Here is a 20351-nt window from a genome sequence, read left to right as displayed (position 1 = left end):
AGACCTTTTTTTAAAAACTAAGAGATGCAACATGGCTAGTAAGGAAGCCATCTCTCCTAAGCTTTCCTGAAAAGCTCCAGCTCACCGGCTCTGAGCCTGGGGACGAAACCAGACCCCCCTGCCCAGCTGGGTCCCAGCCCCGGGCGGCCGTGGGACCGGAGCAGCCCAGGCTCCTCCTGGAGCTTCAGTCTGCTCGTGGGTCAGTCCCACGGTTTGCAGGATCACAAACGGCATGGGCGCCGTGCGATGGGGGCCCATGACCGCAGTGTGCTGAGTGCCCAGCCACCCCGGCCACAGGGCCCGCGCCCACGCACCGCCTCCCCCTGTCGGCCTGGCCTCTGATGCTGGCGGGGTGTCAGAGAGCACCTGGAGGGGGGCACTGTCACTCTGAAGCAGGCGTGCCTGTGTGCCGGCTGCTCACCGGCCCTGTCTCCCTGCAGGACGGTGCCATCACCAGAGACGGGAATGGCATCACATGCCTGGGAAGGGGTAGCCTGGGGCAGAAAATAGGTCCCAGAGACAAGTCATGGCGCGGAGCTCCCCATCCAGCGCCATGGGGACGACACAGGGGTCCCAGCCCCCGTCCCCCCGCCCCCTCACCCTGATCCCACCCGGCTCGTAGGTCACCGCCCGCCCCCGCAAAGAAAGCGACCACCTCCTAAGAAACAGGGGTTTCTATCTCCCCAGCAGCCACCTCTCCCTGCATTTCAGCCCTTCTCACGCTCTGTTTCTCTCTTTTCCCTCCTGGCCCCTGCTCCTCCCCTGGAACCACCGCCTCCCCCCCCTCCGACCCCCGCCGTCCCGCGCCCTGCCTCCCCCCGCGCCTCTCCGCGGTCCTTGCTGCTGCTCGGGGCTTGACTCCTGATGCCCTGTGCTCCCCTCCTCGGGTCTCTCCGGGGCCCTCCCTGCCTGGCACACCCTCCCCAGGAGCCACCAAGCCCAGACCCTCTCCCACGATCCCATGGGAGGCCCTCTCTGCTCCTCGCGCCCCCTGCTCTGCAGGTGGAAGGGAGGGGGCCCGGGTCACAGCCACCTTTCAGCGGCGGTGCTGGCGGCCGAGCATGGAGGGGCAGGAGGAAAGCGAGCTGGACAAAAGCTGAAGGCACGCGAGAAGGTGTCTCAGAGCTGACGGCTGGCTGATGACACTCAGCGCCACATCGCTTCCCACCCATGAAGTCAATTTAAGACGAAAAAGAAGAAAGAAAAAACGACACCTGGAGATGACTCAGTTGTGGGAAAACAAGGCCGCATCGCCGTCGATGGCGTCACAAATGGGTTCAGCTCTTTGGAAAGCGACAGAGCCTCGTCGCTATCAAAAGCCATCAGAACGCTCATATTCCTTTGACCAACTAATCTCCCTCCTGGGAATTTTTCCAAACAATTATTCATCATCACAAGGAAAGGGGGGAAAGAACTAGGAGTGTGCAGATATGCACGGTGACATACCCCAGTGAAGAAGAAAGGCTGGAAGCTGCCTTAACGTCTAACCACAGAGAGGGTTTCATAGAGACATGGCGCAAGGACTGCCGCGGAGCCACTGAAAACAATGGCTGTGGAGACTGCGAGAAGCGTCGTCTGTGTCAGGGGCAGGGGAGGAAAAAATGAGAAGAAGCTGCACGCTCGCCCAGCAAAGACATCAAAACACATGCATATATGTACAGAAACCGAGAGGAATAATTAGAAAATCAATACGAGAAATTCCCGACGGCCAAATCCATTCGCTCCAGATCAGACGGGAGAGGATACCAGAGACGGCCAAATCCATTCGCTCCAGATCAGACGGGAGAGGATACCAGAGACGGCCAAATCCATTCGCTCCAGGTCAGACGGGAGAGGGTACCAGATAAAGGAAACCCGTGCGGCTCTGAGCGGGGGATAGGAACGGGCGCAAAGTTTGCTAAATACAGAATTTATGTGAAAACACATCCCAAGCTGTGCAGCTGGGGCATGTTTGGGCAGGACAGGATATTCGTGGCTGTGTTGAGGTGGTAGAACTGTGAGTAAAGGAGTCTTCTTTTCCTTTTAAACTCTTTTTAATGTTGCTTTGATACCATTTTTGCTATTAAATAAAGGAAACCATCAGAATTTTCACATGCCATCTTGAGGGCTGACAAAGAGCTTCCTCGTCTATACTCTCTCTTGGTTCTCTGGAACGGGAGGCAGGGCAGGGAAGTTGCTGACCCTGGTTTGCATGAAGATGAGAGCGAGGGCTCAGAAACAGAGTGACTTCCCCAGCATCACACGGCCATGTGGTGGCAAAGACAGGGCTCCGACCAGGCCACCAGGAGGGAGGCGCCAAGCCCCACACCAGGCCCCGGGCCCATCCTCAGACACCAGAGTTCCAGCCCCTGGACGTCTCTGGCTGTGACCCTGCTCTGAGCCAGACTCCCCCAAAAGAGGTAGCCCCCTGGCCTGCAGCTGACCGTTCACATGGGGGAACCTCCACCACACGTCCCTCACCTCAGCCCTGCAGCCGGATGGGCAGGACGGTGTAAACGCGGAGCTGAGGCTGTGAGTTCAACTCCTCCGCTTGCTGAGCCACCCTGAGCCTCAGCGTGACCGTGAGCAACGTGGTCAGGACCCCAGGGGTCGCTGATGAAAGGGGCCCGCCTGGCCACAGCGCACACTCCTCCGTGCCTCAGGGCCTTTGCACGTGCTCCCTGTCTGGAACGGTATCTGCGTGACTGCCCTCTTCACGGCTCAAGGGTTCCCCTGGCACGGAGAGCCTACCCCGTGCGCAAGGTGCGCGCTCCTACCCCTCACCTGCCTCAGTCTCCTTCGTGGCCCTCATCCATAGCTGACACGCAGCGTGTTCACAGGTTAGGCTCAGGCTCCGCCCACCACGAGAACAGAGGCTGTTTCCGCTCTTTGTGATGTATCTTTCAGGCACGTAGTAGGAACTCAACAAAGGCTGAACTAAGGATTAAATAAGCATGGATGGTGATAACTTTGCCAGAGAAACAGGAACCTTCACTCACACTTAACTGAGGGCTGACACGGCCTTTACAGCCCCCAAGGGACACCAGCCTCCCTGGACAATGCAGGCCTCTGGCCAGGCCACCCCAGTGCCCACGGGCCTGAGCCTTCTCTGCTTCCCTGCCCCCTCCCTAGGGACCGAAAGGGCCTCAGACCAGAGGCTGCCACTGAGAAGATGTCACGAGTCCCGCTGGCCAGAAACACGAGAGACTGCCTCACGGCAGCGAGAACGACGGATTTCAAGCGCTGCACTCGGGAACACTGGAGACGCCGAGGCCGGGCTCCTGGTGCTGGATGGCTGGGGGCTGCACTCGGGAGCCCCGGAGAGGCCGAGGCCGGGCTCCTGGTGCTGGATGGCTGGAGCGCTAGCACTCCGGAGCCCGCGGAGAGGCCGAGGCCGGGCTACTGGTGCTGGATGGCTGGAGCGCCAGCACTCGGGAGCCCCGGAGAGGCCAAAGCCGGGCTCCTGGTGCTGGATGGCCAGAGCGCTAGCACTCGGGAGCCCCCGGAGAGGCCAAGCCCGGGCTCCTGGTGCTGGATGGCCGGAGCGCTAGCACTCGGGAGCCCCCGGAGAGGCCAAGGCCAGGCTCCTGGTGCTGGATGGCCGGGGCGCTAGCACTCGGGAGCCCCGGAGAGGCCAAGGCCGGGCTCCTGGTGCTGGATGGCCAGAGCGCTAGCACTCGGGAGCCCCCGGAGAGGCCAAGGCCGGGCTCCTGGTGCTGGATGCCCGGAGCGCTAGCACTCGGGAGCCCCCAGAGAGGCCAAGGCCAGGCTCCTGGTGCTGGATGGCTGGGGCAGTTCCCCAGGGCTGGCGCCCCCAACATGCCTGCTGCTGGGGGAAGGGGCACCGGGCCAGGACCCGGGCCGCGGGGCACTGCCATTTGCAGAAGCCTCCCCCGTACGGGCACTTCACAGTCGTCCCAGCTCTGCCCCTCCACGGCGGCGTGGACAGGCGTGGAGCAGGCCTGACAGAGCCATGTCACAGAGCACAGGGCTCCAGCCCAGAGGGAAGGACCACCAAGGCCACCCCGGGGGCTGCGTCCTGGGAGAAGGGCGCTGTGGGGCCTGCTGGTGACACAGCTGTCCCAGAGGGCCGCCAGACCTCTGGGAACAGTGGCGTCTTGGGGATGAGGGACCCACAAGCCAGATCTCACTTGCAGGCCGAGCACCTCAGCCCCTGGGCCCAATGGCGGTGCCTCTCGTGACGGGGGGAATAGAGAGCACAGCCCCCCCTGCAGCTCTGGAAGCCCATGCTCGGCCTCAGGAACCCTGAGGCTCTGCAGTAAGGTCCACTCTACACGGAACGAGTGCCACCTCCCTTCCTCACCTGGCTACCTCCAGCTCCACCCCCGGGGGTCCACTGAGATGCTGCCTCCTCCAGGAAGCCTCCCCTCATCCCTCAAGTCGGCCTCTGAGGATCCCCGCAGCCTCTGTGTGGGCCCTGGCCGCATCTCCGACACCTGAGCGTGAGGCCAGGACACAGCACACACTCAGAAAGGCAGTGAGTGAGTGAGGACGAAAGAACAGCGAAGAGAGTGAATGAGCAAAAAGGGTGGGAATAGAGCGAAAAAAACCCACGGACGAAAGAAGCATGAATGAAACGCAGGAGCCACAGAGGGGCCGTCTCCCCACCAGCGGTCGCCCAGAGTCAGGAGCCACAGAGGGGCCATCTCCCCACCAGCGGTCGCCCAGAGTCAGGAGCCACAGAGGGGCCGTCTCCCCGCCAGCGGCCGCCCAGACTCAGGAGCCAACGCCGAGAGTCTCACGACGGCGGCGCCGACCTGGACTGGACAGTCCCCTCCTCCTCGTCCCCTGGAGATCACTCTGGGTCACAAGGATGGAGTCAGGCCCAGGGCAGAGTCCCCAGAGCGGGGTCTGGGGGCTCCGGGGCCCACCTGAGGTGCTTCTGGGCATCCCAGCAGCCATGCCAGGGCTGAGGTCAGGTGGAGACGGGGGGGAAAGAGCCCACCGAGAGGGGACGGGGGCAAGACTGGCCCCAGGTCACCCAGCTAGGAAGCAGATGAAGAGAAATTTAAAACCCACGCAGGCTGGCTGTGGAACCTGAGCTCGTAACCGCTACGGTCGACGTCTCTCAGCTTTAGGGTGCTTTGGTCATGGAGGTGATGGTCATGATAATCTAATAATACGCTGAGCGTTAGTGTGCAAAGGCCACATGGCCAACAACAGTCATAATTAAAACAGTGCAACAAAGGCTCCTCCAGAACGTATAGGAAGAAGGGCTGCAGGCAGCAAGTCAGTGAGACGAGGGCAATCACGAGACTATCTAAGAGCGGTCTGCAAAACTAGCACCTTTTTTGTCTGGGGTTGCACCTCAGCTAGGGTGTGGCTCGTGCCTCCTCCCACTAACTACTGTCTGATACTGTAACTTTGGAGCCAGTCACTTCACTGTAGATTTTCTCCTTTGAAGGTGCAGCAAATTAAAGCAAGCTGAGGCTCAGAGAGATCAAGGGACTTGCCCAGGGTCACACAGGTAGGAAGAGACCTCAGAACTGAGGCTCTGTGACCCCTTTGCCTGGCCCCTGGCCCCGGGGCTCCGGTCTCCTTCAGTACAGAGGGGAGGAGCTGCCGGAAGCCAAGAGGGACAAGCCCGGTGTGCCCCTTCACGCCCAGTCAGCCCCTCAGCTGCCACGGGACCCAGACCCCTGTCACTTCAAAGTGATTCACCCTTGAGGGCTGTGGTCCGGTCTGGGCCAAGGGCAGGGAGTGGAGCAATCGGAGCCGTGCTCACCCCGACCACCCAAGTTTGAACTAGGTTCCCCAGGGCCTCAGGAATCCAGGTGCAGCCCGCGCAGCCACCCAGTGGGAGCAGCAGGACACCGCCGTGGCTCAGAAGTCGGGCTGGGGCTCCTGCGCAGATGCTCCGGGTGTGGACGGGAGCCCCCAGGCACCCCCACACCCGGCCGCTCAGGTGGTCTCGCCTCTGCTCCAGCGGAGAGGGCCTGGCCCCTCCCTGGACTCCCCCCAGGCCTCCCCTCACCTTCTCCCGCTGCCCCCACCCCGGGTCCCACGCTCCCTCCAGGCACGCCCCTCTCACCGCCCCTGACGGGGTCACCCCTGCCTTGTGCCCCGGCCCCCAGGAGGCCGGGGAAGGCTGGAATGTGTGATGCCTGAGGTCACAGCCCGAGTCTGATCTGAGCTGGGCCGAGATGAGGGGAAAACGGCCAAGAACAACTCGCTCACTTACTGCATTTCCAGACTTGGCGGCTGCCGGGGCCGGGCTTCCAAACCAAGCTGGCTTTGGCCAGGACATGTGCAGCAGCGCCGGCCACAAGGAGCATCTGGATCCGCTTAGGGAGTTAAGAGCCATAAAGTTCTCTTAAGAAATTAGTTCCTGGGAAGCCTGGGTCTCTCCGGGGGTTGGGTGAGGGGCCCGCTGGGCTAAGGCACCCGGAAACCGCCTCCGTGGAGAGCGTGGACCTCTAGGCATGCGCTCACGGGCACAGCGGCTTGAGAGGGCACCAGGCCCAGCCTGGGCACTGCCTGCTGTGTGCCCCTGGGCTCCTCTCCTGCCCTCTCTGGGCTGTGGGGCAAATCATCTCACCTCTCACGATGGAGAATAAACCCCAGAAAGGACCCAAAAGGCCATTTCCTAAGTGGCCCCTGTGTGCTGGGGTCCAGAGAGGGGAGTGAGTGGAGGAACCTGGGAATGAGCACCCAGGCCTCGGTTTCCTCGTTTGTCCAGTGGACACGATCCTCTCTACCCCCAGGCTGTCCTGAGGGCAGACAGGGAAACAGACGCAAGGCCCTGGCAGAGCATGTCAGCACGCTCGCCCCTGCATTTCTCAGTCCGCCCACTCCAGACCTCACGGCCTGAGTCCTGGGCTCCTGAATGCCCCCGAGAAAGCCTCACCCACACAACAGCCCCCACAGCCACTCACATGAGGTCTGACAAACGTGTTCGCTCTGACCAGGCAGGTAACGAGAATGCACACCCAACGGGCAGAGAACACAGGGTGACAACCTTGACCGTGACCTTGGCTGAGCGCCCCCAAGCCTGCCAGGCACGGAGCCAGACTCACACCCAACGCCTCGCCTCTCGGCAGCAGGCCTGGGAGCTCTGAGCCCCGTGACGCAGCTCAGAGCAGTGGGGTGACCCAGTGGAAGGAGGGGCGGGTGCAGACAGACCCCAGGGCCCCACCTCTGTGCAGCGGCCCGAACACTGAGAGCGCCTCCAGCCAGTCCTCCTGCTTCGACGTCCCCACCTACACCGGGGGTCACGGGAGCACCTATCTCACCAGGTCACTTCTTACCTGCGTAAGACAGCACCCACATAACTAGACAACACCCCAGATGCTCAAAAACGTCTGGGGTAGTTTAAGTGCATAGCAAACGAGAACTCTTACTATTATGCCCACTGTTGGTCAAAACCTACAGCAAAACAAATAAGCCATTGGTTCCCATCAGGGCCAGAGGATGACAAGAGTCTGTGGCTGGAGATGACCTGGAACCTTCTAGGCTGGAGAGAGCCACTCTGGATGCACAATAAAGTCACCTGGGGCGTGTTTTCAAACGATGGTGTCCAGCAGTAACCAGCTGCGTTCCGTGGGCACGCTCAGTCGGCACTTCTATGAACAAGAATCATTTACATGTATCATCAGCTTTCTACAATAGAGTTGTAAAATAGCTCGAAGACAATGAAAGGCAGAAAATAGCTCAGGTGAGTGAGCCAGACAAGACACCCAGGAATCTTCTCCCCACCCATTTCAAAGTCATTTACAGTGTTTCTTGACAGACATGATCTCAGAAAAAGATAGATGTAAAACGTACTATAGTTGGAAATCTCAGGAACAACTGAAATGTCTGTCAAAGGAAACAATGCTGGTACATACGTGCAAGAGACGACTCTGCAGCTGTTGAATGAGATGATGTCACCATAAAGACCGATGCCTGGGACCCACCAAACATCGCAGGAATCCCAGTCCCCAGGGGTGGGGCCAGGCATCGGCAGTCTCCTAAACCCCCAGACGTTCTGAAGGGCAGCCCAGGGTGAAAGCTGTCGCCTTGGACAGAAAAGGGAGGCCGTCAGGGTCCGCCAGCAGGCAGGAGGGGAGGGAAGAGGGTGTCCTGAGCAGAGGCCACTACCAGGAGGGGACAGAGGAAAAAGGAAGCTGGGAGTCAACTGAAGGCCCGTGGACCAGGGAGCAGGAGAAGGGGGTGAAGTCCCACACATTCTAGAAGCCACCTGGCATCTTCAACCGCATCCAGAGCCTCAGAGGATGGGGTCTGCCCAGTATCTCCATCACTTACAGGTTCTGATCTGTGGTGTTGGAGAAGACTCTTAAGAGTCCCTTGGACTGCAAGGAGATCCAACCAGTCCATCCTAAAGGAGATCAGTCCTGAATATTCATTGGAAGGACTGATGCTGAAGCTGAAACTCCAATACTTTGGCCATCTGATGTGAAGAGCTGACTCATTTGAAAAGACCCTGATGCTGGGAAAGATTGAAAGTGGGAGAAGGGGACGACAGAGGATGAGATGGATGGATGGCGTCACTGACTTGATGGACATGAGTTTGACTAAATTCCTGGAGTCGGTGATGGACAGGGAGGCCTGGCAGGCTGCAATCCATGGGGTCGCAAACAGTTGGGCACGACTGAGCGACTGAACTGAAATGTCTGCAAAAGTGATCAATGGCCCTTAACTAGCTGGTCTGTGTACACGCCTCACCTCCAGCTCCACTCAGACCAAGAGGGAGGGAGATGGTTTTTACATGAAGGTTTCTAGAAGCGAGTAATCCTTCTCACTAAAGTCAAGGAGGACCTGCACCCTCTCGGGGACCTCGGGGAGGCAGGGAGCCATGCCAACTGCACCCTCAAGACCTTGGCCCAGGAGGAGGCCTGCTGAGTGCTGCCGGCAGTTTCTGATCCTGCACCCACAGAAGGTGCCCCAGGCTGGCAAGTGCAACCGCCGGCCAGAAGGAACAGGGGCCAGCAGGGCCCAGGAGGGGAGGATGGCTTCTGCCAGAAGGGCCTCCAAGCTGACCTGGGGTGATGACGTCAAAACAAGACAAAAATTATTTTGACTTGTTTGCTCGCTTCCTATAAAGCCACGCAGAAAAAGAGAAGGGACCCTTCTGTCCACTGTCAAATCTCACCTCTACCAGAAAACTGCGCGGAGGGTAGACGCTCAACCAACGTTAACCAGTCCAGTAACCCTGAGATGTTCACATACAGACTTGAGCTAAACCACACGCTACCTTACACGAGTCCACTGCAAGTCCGATGAATAAGGGAAAACGTAGTGGGTGGGAAGCATGGATGCAGACGACCTTTCTGCGGTCGCTGACTGGGAGAAAGCTCGCCATTACGCACCTGGAGAGGGAGCGTGCTGGGGGGAGACTGTGACGTTCTAGAAGCAGAGCTTGTAAACCACGTGCCGTCTAAACAGCAAAAGCCGTGTCAGTCGGGTGGGAGGCTGGCTGGAGGAGGGGACGGCTGAGTGAGGTCCCCAAGCCAGAGAGTAAGTGAGGCTCAGCTCGGCGGGGCAAGGCCTTGACGGGCCAGCCCTTCTCGCGCAGCAGAGTGGGCGGTGGGGGAGGGGGCGCGGAGGGGCAGGGAGGGCAGGAGGCAGGTGCTCAGGCCTTTCTCGGATGTCTGCTCCCGCACGGCTCTCTTCTCCCCGCAGCGCCCTAGGCCGTCTGGCCCCTCACACCCACCACCCTCCTCAAGCTGAAGGGCTCCATCTCCGCCACACTGACCTCCAGACCCCACCAGGATACGCCAAGCTCCCACCCCAAGGCCTTGACACGTGCTGAGATGGCTGCGCGGCTCACTCCCTTACTCCCTTCCCGTCTCTGCTCAGGTGTCGCCTGACCCCCATCTCCCCCGGCCACCTCATCTAAAGTGCCACGACACGCAGACCCCCCCCCCCACTCAAGCCAGCACTCCCGTGCCCCTTATCCTGCTGTGTTTTCCGGAAGCTCACAGGGCTCTCTGTTCCCTCCTCCTTCCCACTATGGCCGGGCGGCTCCATGGGGCCCTGGCCCCGTGTGCTCTGCAGCTCTGCTGTCCCAAGATGCGCCTCGTCTGGCACCTGCTCACAGGTGACCCTGGGAGATAGCCACCACCACACCCCCGTTTTACACAAGAATGGGCTCGAATTAGAATGGGGCGGATCCCGCATCCAGCCAGCTCCCTGCTCCAAAGCCCGGGCGTGTCGAAGCGGATGACGTACGTAGCACGTGGGGCCTGCCCGCCCTGATGGAGTCAGACATCGTCCTGCCTCAGAGACCACGGGCACCCGGGGACACTGACGCCCCAGCTCTCCACTCTGTGGGCCAGACACCACTGGGTGGAGGGGCCCCTCTCCCCCGGGGCCCAGGCCAGCCTGTGGAAGGCACAGCAGTGAGGTCCCTGCCCTGGGAACGTGCGACAGTCGGTGGTAACTGGGACTCTGCAGATGCCGCTAAGCCAGGGATCCTGCCCTGGATCACGTGGGTGGCCCCAACGTCATCACGAGGGTCCATACGAGAGGGAGGCAGGAGGATCGTGGAAGGAGAAGTGACAACAGAAGCAGGGGCTAGACTAAAGGCGCTGGGAACCAGGAAGCGCCAGCAGCCTCCAGAGACTGGAAAAGGCAGGAAACAAATTCTGCGCTACAGCTGCTAGAAGGAGAGCAAACACCTTCTGCAGCCCGCATGAGAACCATTTTTGGACTTTCAACCTCCGTAAGCGTATGAAGATAAACGGGTTCTGTTTTAAGTCACCGAGTTTGTGGTCCTTTGTTACAGTAGCCATAGGAAAGCAACACACCCCCCACCCTGTGGTCTGAGCCCACACAGGCGCTCTGGGGACTTCCTCTTTCACAATGATCCATCAGCGGTGGGGAGCCTGAACCAGGAGGCCAGGCAGCCCGATCAACTTCAGCCTCTACCTCCCGAAAGCCGCGCAACTTTGCAAACGGTTTCCCAACTCCTCTGCCACCTCCTCATCTCCCACACGGAGCCACCCCAAGGGCGTGTCCCCTACAACGGCCGTGAGAACCCACTCAGAGACGGTCCCAGCTCGCAGACCCGGCGAGGGGCTCCACGACCATCTGTGTTCCGGGAAGAAGTCCAGACTGCAGAGAAGGGAGACTGTGCCCAGCCTGCCCACCACGCATCCAGAGCCCCCCGCAGCACCAGGCTGTTGGGCCTCAGCACTATTTGGTGAATGACTGAGGCCCACGGCATCGAAAGGGCTAAGGCACAAGCCACGTGACCTGATGCTCCTGAAGGAAGCCAAGCCAGGCCCTTGAGGTCACGCTGATTTCTCCTGGGCTGATGCCAGCGGCCCCCAAATATTTCCGAGTGGGCAGAGGGAAAATCGACCACCAAAGCCCTCCTGTGAAAACACCGTCCCCAGCTTCAGGACCGAGCTCAGACTGCCCTCCCACGGTGACAGCTGCGTGACAGCTGGCGGGGTCCCACCTGGCTCTCCAGGAGTGTCTCAGCAAATCATGTGCCCTTTAGCTCCAGCTCCTGGGAAACGTGTCCCTATGATGTCTCTTCAGCCCAGGGCTCTCGCAGGGGTGAAACCAGGGAAACTGAATGAAGCACGTAGGGTCTAGCATACAGTTGGTACTCCAAACATGCTAGTGAGGAGTTTTCAGCTATTTTAGCCCACAGTACACATTTTGGTAGCTACAGAACCCCTTTCAAAATCGCCTAGGATAGGATTAATCAGGGGAGGGAGGGGCAGCAGAGAGGCTCGGGTCAGAGCTCTGGACTCAAAGACTGGAATCTGTGTGAGCCTAGGTAAGTTGCTTAACCTCGCTGAACCTGTTTCCTTTTCTATAAAATGGAGAGATTGTATGCAGCCCCAAAGGAGGGCTAGAGCACAATGACATGTTGCATTATTGGTCATTCTCACATTGGAACACTTCAGGAGTGGTCTGAAAAAGGCTAGTGCCCAGGCCTCCCCTGGACCAACGCACTCAGCATCTCCAGGTGATGAAGACCGCCTGGGTGGTTCCACAGCATAACCAGGGCAGAGAAACACCGGTGCCTGCATGGACAGTGCTCAGGAGAGTCAAGCTTCCTCACCTGGCAAGGTTTTCCTTCATTCATTCAACATACGTCTTGTATGTACGGTGCCAAGCACACGCCTAGGAGACGCAAACTCGGCTTTAGAACCGTCTGCTGGTTGCCAAGGGCCAGGGGCAGGGGACAGGGCAGCGACTGTGAGCGGGCAGAAGGTTTCCTCTGGAGGTGATGGAACACTGTGGAACTAGACAGAGGTGCTGGTCGCACAAGACCGTGACCGCACTGCACGCCCCGGAGCTGTGCGCTTCAGCACGGCTGGACTTTGTCAATCTCACCTCACCAGAAAACAAAAACCATAATCCAGACACACAAGCGCCAACACAGTGCAATATATGATTCCACCTTTACGAGGCGCCTGACGTGGTCAAACTCAGAGACGGAAGCAGAAGGGTGCCTGCTGGGAGGGCGGGTGCTGGGGAAGGGTGAGTGGAGGGGACAGCGTTTCTGCTGGGGAGGGGAGAGTTCTGGAGACGGGTGATGGTGACGGGTGCAGAACCGCACACATGCTCAGATGGCTGGAAGGGTCAGACTGTGTGTCCTGCGTCGTTACCCACAGTGCCAGAAGTCACAGCTGACCATCCAAGACGTGGACGCACACAGCTCACTTCTGTCCGGGGACACCGTCCCAGCTTCTCCAGGGCCGAACGCCCTCTCTACAAACAGGATGGAGACTGTGCGTTTGTTTTCTCTCCGGGGCAAGGCCAGATTAAGTAAAGAAAACAGCGCCTCCCTCCCCTCCCCCCAGGAAAGGCTCTGCCGGGTCAGTAGCAGAACTAGAAGGGCTGGCGTACACTTTCACTTCCCACTCGCCTGGCGCCCCGCGTCCGGGTGTCCAGCCCAGCCTCGGCGTGGGGGCAGGTGTGGCCTTCCAGCCGGCCCCACGGGACGGGGCTGCACTGGGCCCCGGCAAACACAACCCAGCCACGCCAGCCCCTGGAGGCAGTGTTTGCAGGCCCGGGTTTCACTGAGGAGGCACACAGCGGGGCTGATGGGGGCCTGAATCTGGGCGTGCTGGCCTGCACTGCGCACTGCCGGGCACATCACGGCCCTGTCTCACTCTTCTCGTCCTCAGCTGACAGACTGGACTCCTGCAGGAAAGGCGACTGAGCCGAGGCCAGCAACAGGGGGCTCCAGGAGGGGTCTCAGGTGGCCCATGGCTCGGCGGGGCCCCGGGGAACCAGTGATGACCACGGCAGGCGGGATGGGGAGGGAGGTGCGCACACACGGTCCAGTCCTGGATGAGATCCCCTGGACAGCGATTCTTTCATGAGGTCCCATGAACCTTCCTTCCAGATCTGGCACACTCGGCGGCCTCCCTGACTAACACACGTCCATTCAACTTCCACTTCCATACTTCCTCTCTCGGGGGAGCTCACTACCTCACCTGGTAACCTACTGCTCCACATACAGGAAGCCAAAATCTCTGCCTCCAACCCTTTCTCAGGGATCTCAGCTCTAATCTCTTATTCCATAAAAAATAAGACAGTTCTCTGGACTACTTTACTTCTCTGATCTGCTACCCTTGATGAAGAAAACTTACTGCTCATCCTGGGACCCTGGGATAAGACTTCCTTCCTTCCACTGTTCCACGTGTGAGCAGGCTTCCCAAGGATGGCCTGAAACATATGGCTGTGTCTCTGCCCTGCTCGCCATATGCCTTCCTGACTCTATTTCCCAGACTCCCTCGCAGCTAGGAATTGCTGTGTGACTCCTTATGACCAATAACATGAGAGCAGAAGTCTCCTTTAAAGAAAAGTCCTTTTCCACTCTCCCCGCCCCCACTCCCTGCTATCACAAACTGGAATGCAGACATGATGGCAGGAACTTGAGCAGCTACTTGGACCATGAGACAAGGTGTGAACAGTGAAACAGCAAGATAAAAGCAGCAGAGTCCGTGAAGAGCAAAGACCAACCACACTGGCTCTAACGTGACAGCCTGTCTTACTGTGATAGCCTATACTCTAGACTTTTGTATGAGAGGAAAAAAAAACAAAGTTTCAGTTTATTTAAGCTGCTGGGAGTTCTTTCTATGAACCCTGAATCCCTGTGCAGGATAAACCAAGTCTAACTGCAGATGACGAAAGAGTCTGGCTGCCTTCATGCAAGACAAGCACCCTGCCATCTTCAGCAGGAAGGGAGGCAGCCCCAGTCATTAGGCCCTTGTGATTTCAACATACAGCCCCCACCATGCCCTGATATCTTCCCCTTGGGAATTCAGGGCCAGCGTTTCCAAGGTTGACATGTTTCTGCCAAGTCAGTGGATGGACTGGTTTTACCAGTGAAGGGTAATACAACTAGCCACCATTTAGCAAGCACCTACTGTATGCCCCCGGTGCTCTGCTCAACTGTGCAAGAATTATCTTAGCCCCACAAGATGGAAACAGCCCTGTTACAGGTGAAGTCCAAAGACATCCAGCACTTGGGGGCAAAAACCAAAGACCCAGCCCTCTGGCCTGGAGTTCTTTCCATTACTCTTCACCGTACCCTGAGGATTTCCAAGAGGCCCAACGGGCCAAACTTGGCTGCCACTGGGATGCGAGGACGTGAGGAAGGGAGGCGTGGGGAGAGGAAGAGAGGACGGGTCAGCAGGGGAAATGCCTCACTCTGTGAAGGGGGATATTTACAAGAATTCAGGACCTGGAGAAAGGCCAAGGAGGGAAGGCAGAGAGGGGCTGTTCCCAAACACGGGAACAGCGGGAGTGGAAGCTGGGAGGGTTTCTTCCTTATGCTGGGGGGGGCTACAGTCACACACTACTTTACTCATTGCTTCGAACCGCTGAAGCTGTTGAGCATCTTAAAAGGAGAGGGACACTGTGCAGTTTATTGTATGCCAATTAAACTGCAATAAAGAGGCTTTTTTTAAATAATGTACCCAGAGAAGGAGAGCGCGGGGCAGGGGGTGGGGGCGGTGACGGATAGGAAGGAGGGAGGGAGGGAGGGAGGGAGGGAAGAGTTAAGGCCTCCAAACACAGCGGCTTCTCATCGCAACACACGCTCCTCTCTGCCCCGGGGGAGCCTAGCCACGCTGACCACAGCAGCTCCATCCTCGAAGCCACAGGCTCTCTGTGAAAAAGGCCACTTCACCTCCATGTTGCTGAAGCCTCCTTAGGTGCAATGCCATCTCAAAGCTTCCAGGATGAGTCAGCTCGAGCCTGGCCACCCCAGAACCACGGTCCGCCCACCGGCAGTTTCGACAAACAGTGGCGGTCCCCCACTGCCAGCCCCCAGCAGCAGGACAGGATGGCCAGGCTGGCGGGGCCTGGGCACAGACACCGCCCTGGGCTTGCTCCCTGGCACCGAGGCAGTGGAGGAGGCAGGGGCACCCTATAAGGAAGCACCCCCCAGCACAGCCCCCATGCAGCTCTTTCCACAGGTGAGCCACGGATTCTCAGCCACCCTCTCAGCTTCCTCTCTAGGAAGGCTGGGTCCCCTGCCCCTGGGACCTGACTCCGGTTCACCCGGGAGATCCTCACGGGGCACCTCCCCCGGGGTGGGGGAGAGGCAGTGGTGTGCGATCGGCCGGCCCAGGTGGCCTGGCTGACTTGCCAGCTCATGGGCGGGAGGGATGGGCTAGTGACGAGTGACTCAGTGCAGAGATGAGCAGCGTTCCTCCCCGCACCCATCCTGACCTCTCCACGCTCAAGACGGTCCAAGTCCAATGACCCCCAAGCCTGGGCCCGGGCAGGGGAGGAACCCGTGTACAGAGAGCGGGCGAGGCTGAGGTGAGTGGAGGGCGCGTGCCCAGGCCACCTCCAGCCCGGGCCCATGGCTGCCAGGCGGGCACACACACTACCAGGAGCAGCCTGGGCCACCGCCTCGGCTGCCCCAGCCGCAGAAGGCGGCTAACAGCAAGACGGACGCCTGCAGCACAGAACCGTCCCAGCACAGACCTCTCCCAGTCAGGGGAGCAGAGAGACGCAAGCCATTTGGAAGGGCACCACACGCAGTAAGCGACACAGAAATGTTTGCTTTTGTTATTATTATTAGAAAATGGAAATCCGATTTTTTTAGGGGAACTCTCCCGAGTTTTAAATGTGGACAACTTACTGGAGATTTTTTTTTTTTTTCCAAAATACTGTGTGAGCCAAACAAAACAGATCGGCAGACTGGACTCGGCCCTCGGATCCTCGCCTGTAACCTCCGTGCGGCGGGCTCCCCGCTTCCCGCCCAGGCGGGCCGGTCAGCGGGCATCGCAGACCACCAGCCAGGCCTCGGGATCGCCCCACTTCCAGCACCAGCTTCCAGCCCGTGAACTGCTTAATGGGAAATAAATGTTTAAATCAGCACTCCCCCCGGCCCCCCACCTCCCACATCAAAAGGACAGAAACTACTAATTCCTACCCACCACATCCAAGTCGCCAGCTTTTTTTTCATGGCAGGGGGGTGGGGGAAGGCCTCTTATAACAAGAAGAAGAAAAAAGGAAACCAACAAAGGCAAACCAGGGGACACACTGCTGTTGACTCGGGCGACAGCCGCCCCATCAGAGCAGAGCAGCTCAGCGCGGGGCCCGTCCCAGACATGGAAATTACAGAGCGGTGGTGCAGACACGCCCCTGCCCTGTGTGTCACTCACGCAGCAGGAATGCACCGCGACGCCCTCCCCCGGGACGGACGGGACGGAGCTGACCTCGGGGGAGGACGCGGGGGCAGGGCCCCGGGCAGAGGGGTGCTGGGCTGAAGACGCCCACGTCCGGCTCACTCCACAGGTCAGGACGCCGAGGACACAGGCCTGGCCCGTCGGACACCCAGGGACCGTCTGTGAGAAAGCCCTCCAGATGAGGGCTCCGCTGGCCTGGGGCAGCCGCCGGGCAGCTGCCGTGCGGCCAGGTCCAGGCAGGCCCAAAGGGGCAGCAGGAGAACAGGACACACGGGCCGCCCTCAAGCCCTGTCCCACCAACCTGAGAGAAAGGCTGACCTCACCACGCCCCTGCTCCCCAAGACACTGGGAACAAAATCCCAGCTCCTTGCTGAGGTCACCGTGCTTGCCCCACGAGCCTTCCACCTCAGGGCCTTTGCCACCTGCTGTTCCCAACCCGGAAACATTCCTCCCCAGACCCCACAGGACTGGCTCACCATCAGCGTCGCCACCTCATGGAGGCCCTCCCTGACTACACCGTCTACAGTGTGGCTGCCCTCCCGCCCCGCTTCTGCCCCAGCGCTCGGCACCTCCACCGTCTACAGTGCGGCTGCCCTCCCGTCCGGCTTCTTCCCCAGCGCTTGGCACCTCCACCGTCTGCAGTGCAGCTGCCCTCCCGTCCAGCTTCTGCCCCAGCGCTCGGCACCTCCACCGTCTACAGTGTGGCTGCCCTCCTGTCCAGCTTCTGCCCCAGCGCTCGGCACCTCCACCGTCTACAGTGTGGCTGCCCTCCCACCCCGCTTCTGCCCCTCCGTCCCGCTTCTGCCCCAGCACTCGGCACCTCCACCGTCTACGGTGTGCTGCCCTCCCGCCCCGCTTCTGCCCCAGCGCTCGGCACCTCTGAAGGGACCGTGGCGACTGCTGACTAGTTCGGTGGCTATCATCACAGCCCCACCATGAACGCTAAGCTTCCTGAGAGCAGAGGCCGTGCATGGCCCTGGGACAGAGCCGGGCACGGAGCGGCCATTTGGCGGTGCTGAGTGAGTGGCAGAGTCACTGCGTGCAACCAGGAGAACCACAGCCCAGATGGGCCAAATCCTCCAGCCGTGGGCAGGCCGAGGGCCGTGGGAACAGCAGAGGGGGCAGCCAGGGAGACACAGGAAGAACGAGGAACACAATAGCTCGTCTGCACTGAGCCGCTTCCAGGCCCTGGGCCTTGTCGCGAGCTTGCTGCACGGGTGCTTTCTCTGCATCCTGACCACAATCCCAGGCCACCAAGAGTACCGCCCATCTCCTCACAGAGACGAGGACTCATCAACAGTACCGCCCATCTCCTCACAGAGCTGAGGACTCATCAACAGTACCGCCCATCTCCTCACAGAGCTGAGGACTTGGGGCAGAGGTTGGACGACTTGCCCCAAGTCAAGCAGTGAACACAGGAGTGAAACCTCAGACAGTCTCTGAAGACGTGTGCATAGGTGCGTGTGCGCATGTATGCATGTGTCCATTTGTGTGTACACCCGTGTGTGTCTATATGTATATGTACAGGCTTGTGTACACGCATAAGAACATCAACCGTCACGTTCCCCTTTCCTCCCCAAGAAAGGGCCTCCTCCTGTTACTGATCTTAGGAGTCTCGGGGCCACAGCCAAGAAATAACACCAGAAAGTCAGGAATTGAGTTGACTTGCGAAGTTGTAGTTTGAACTTTGTGAAACCAATATTCAATCACTTCTGCCACCAAATCAGTTCCCTGAAGTCTCCCAGGCTCCCGAGAGTACCCCGTGTGTGCAGTCTTAGCAGGCGGCCAGGGGCCGAGGGGACAAGACCCAGGCCAGAATCCCAGGGGGCCGGCCGGTCACTGCAGGGTGGCCCAGCTTATCTTCAGCACTTTCTCCAAACACTGAGAGGGGAAAAGAAAGCTACTTTGAGGTCAAACTTCTGAAACATCATCTCCGCAACCTGATGTCTGTGTGCAGATACACCAGAGCGCGCAGGACGAGGAACCCGGGGAAGAGGCCTGCAGCCCTGGCCTCTCAGCCAGCAGCCCGCATGCAGAAGGCTCCCAACTCGGACAACCCCTCGAACCCGAGGGCATCGCCGCAGCCTCCCGCAGACCCGCAGATGGGCGCCCTGTCCAAAGGTGGGGTTCAGGGAGCAGAGGCTGGAGGCCGCTGTGTTTATCTAATGCTTCTCAACATCGTTGCTTGCTTCGTGGTTTTTTTTTCCAATTCTCTTCAAACTGAAACTGTCAAAAGTTGAGCCTGATAAATCTGAAGGCTGTAAAGGAAGTGGTTTGTCCTTCCTCCGGCTCATGACTTCTGCAAAAGATAACACACAGCTCTGGGTGAAATGTCACGAGGCCAGCGCTCCCACCAGGGCTGAGCCTTGGCTTCCCTGCCCTCAACCGTCTGCGGGGGGTTTTCAGGAGACAGGGGGAGCTGCGGAAAGCCCTGCTCAACGCCATCCCCTCAGACGCCATCCCCTCACACGTGGTTCAGACTGAATCCTCCACCTGGAGGCTCTCACCCCCACCTCGGCCTGGGAGTAAAGGGTTGTCATCCCATTTTCCAAGCCAGGCAACTAAGGGGTGAGGATGAGGCTGTAAATAACGTGCACAATTTTAGCTCAGGGACTTGCCCAGGGTCACACACAGGGCAGAGCCTGTCTCCAAAGCGCCAAGCTACCTGCCCTGGAAAGCCGTCTCTGGCCCCTCCCTCCCAGGTGCAGGAGTCAGACCCCTCCTCTTGTTCTTGGGGAGGGGAGTGCTAAGATTCCCTCTTTGTCTTGGGCACCGTTTACGTGCCGGGCACAGCTCTAACTGGACGTGCACTGTTCTCAGCAAGTCCTCTCTGGTGCCCAGAGGACTGGGACCGAGAGCCACCCCACTGTACCAGCGAGAAATGAAAGCTCAGAAAGGTTAGGACACTTGCCCAAGGTCACACAGCTGGAGCCCGGAGGAGAACTCCCGACCTGCTGCTTTGGTCACTGGCCCCAGGGTTCCCTTCGCCCTGGAAAACTGATCCTAGCCTTACAAATACCAGGCAGTTCTCTCCACCGTCTTGGGCCTAGAAGCTTGTGGCCTAGGGAGATCTCAAGGGCTGGCCCTGTGAGTCTCCCCACCAACACCAAAGGTTCAGGGGGAAAGGCCACTTCCTCACTGGCAATAAATCGAGCCCCACCCCGGTCACCAGCTGGCCTTCCCCAAGTTCTCAAGCCTAAGGATGACCAAGTGCCCTGCAAGGCTGAGTATGCAGGAGCAAGATGTGCAGGGACATTCCAGAGCTTGGGCTTGCATGTCCGAGTCCAAAGTCCTGAGCCTGGCACACGGACAGCTTGCCTGGGCCCACCCCGCTCACCACAGTCCTGGCACAAGGAGCATCTCCCTCTCCAGCTGGGCCGGCCCTGCCACGCCTCCAGGCCTGGAATGCTGCCCCTCGCCTCTTCCAACCGGCCAGAGTCAACTCCTTCTCTGATCAGCAGCTCTCTCCTCGGGGGACCCCAGTGCTTCCCCTGAACCCCCAGCACACGGGACGTTAGCTCCAACTGTCCTCAGCTCTCTTTCTCTCGAGCTCTCTGTATTCCTGACCCTTGCCACCACACCTGGTAGCCAGCAGGCGCTCCGTAAGTGCGTACTTCGGGCACGGACACCTAAGTGCCGAGCGAGAGCCCCCAGCACACAGGCAGGAGGCTCTTCTCACGTGGTTGCCACCCTCCCTCATGCAGAAGGCTCCATCCCGTGAGGAAAGGTGGTGCA

The 20351-nt window shown here is 59.4% G+C and overlaps 1 protein-coding gene across 1 annotated transcript in view; it reads right to left on the bottom strand.

The window, feature by feature from the left end:
* Nucleotides 1–20351, bottom strand: part of CMIP (c-Maf inducing protein) — a 204679-nt gene that overhangs the window by 162465 nt on the left and 21863 nt on the right. The window lies entirely within an intron of this gene.

This window comes from Capricornis sumatraensis, chromosome 20, assembly GCF_032405125.1.
Source record: "Capricornis sumatraensis isolate serow.1 chromosome 20, serow.2, whole genome shotgun sequence".
Lineage (NCBI taxonomy): Eukaryota > Metazoa > Chordata > Mammalia > Artiodactyla > Bovidae > Capricornis > Capricornis sumatraensis.
Note: the sequence above shows the minus strand (reverse complement) of the source record. Positions and strands in the feature narration are given on the sequence as shown.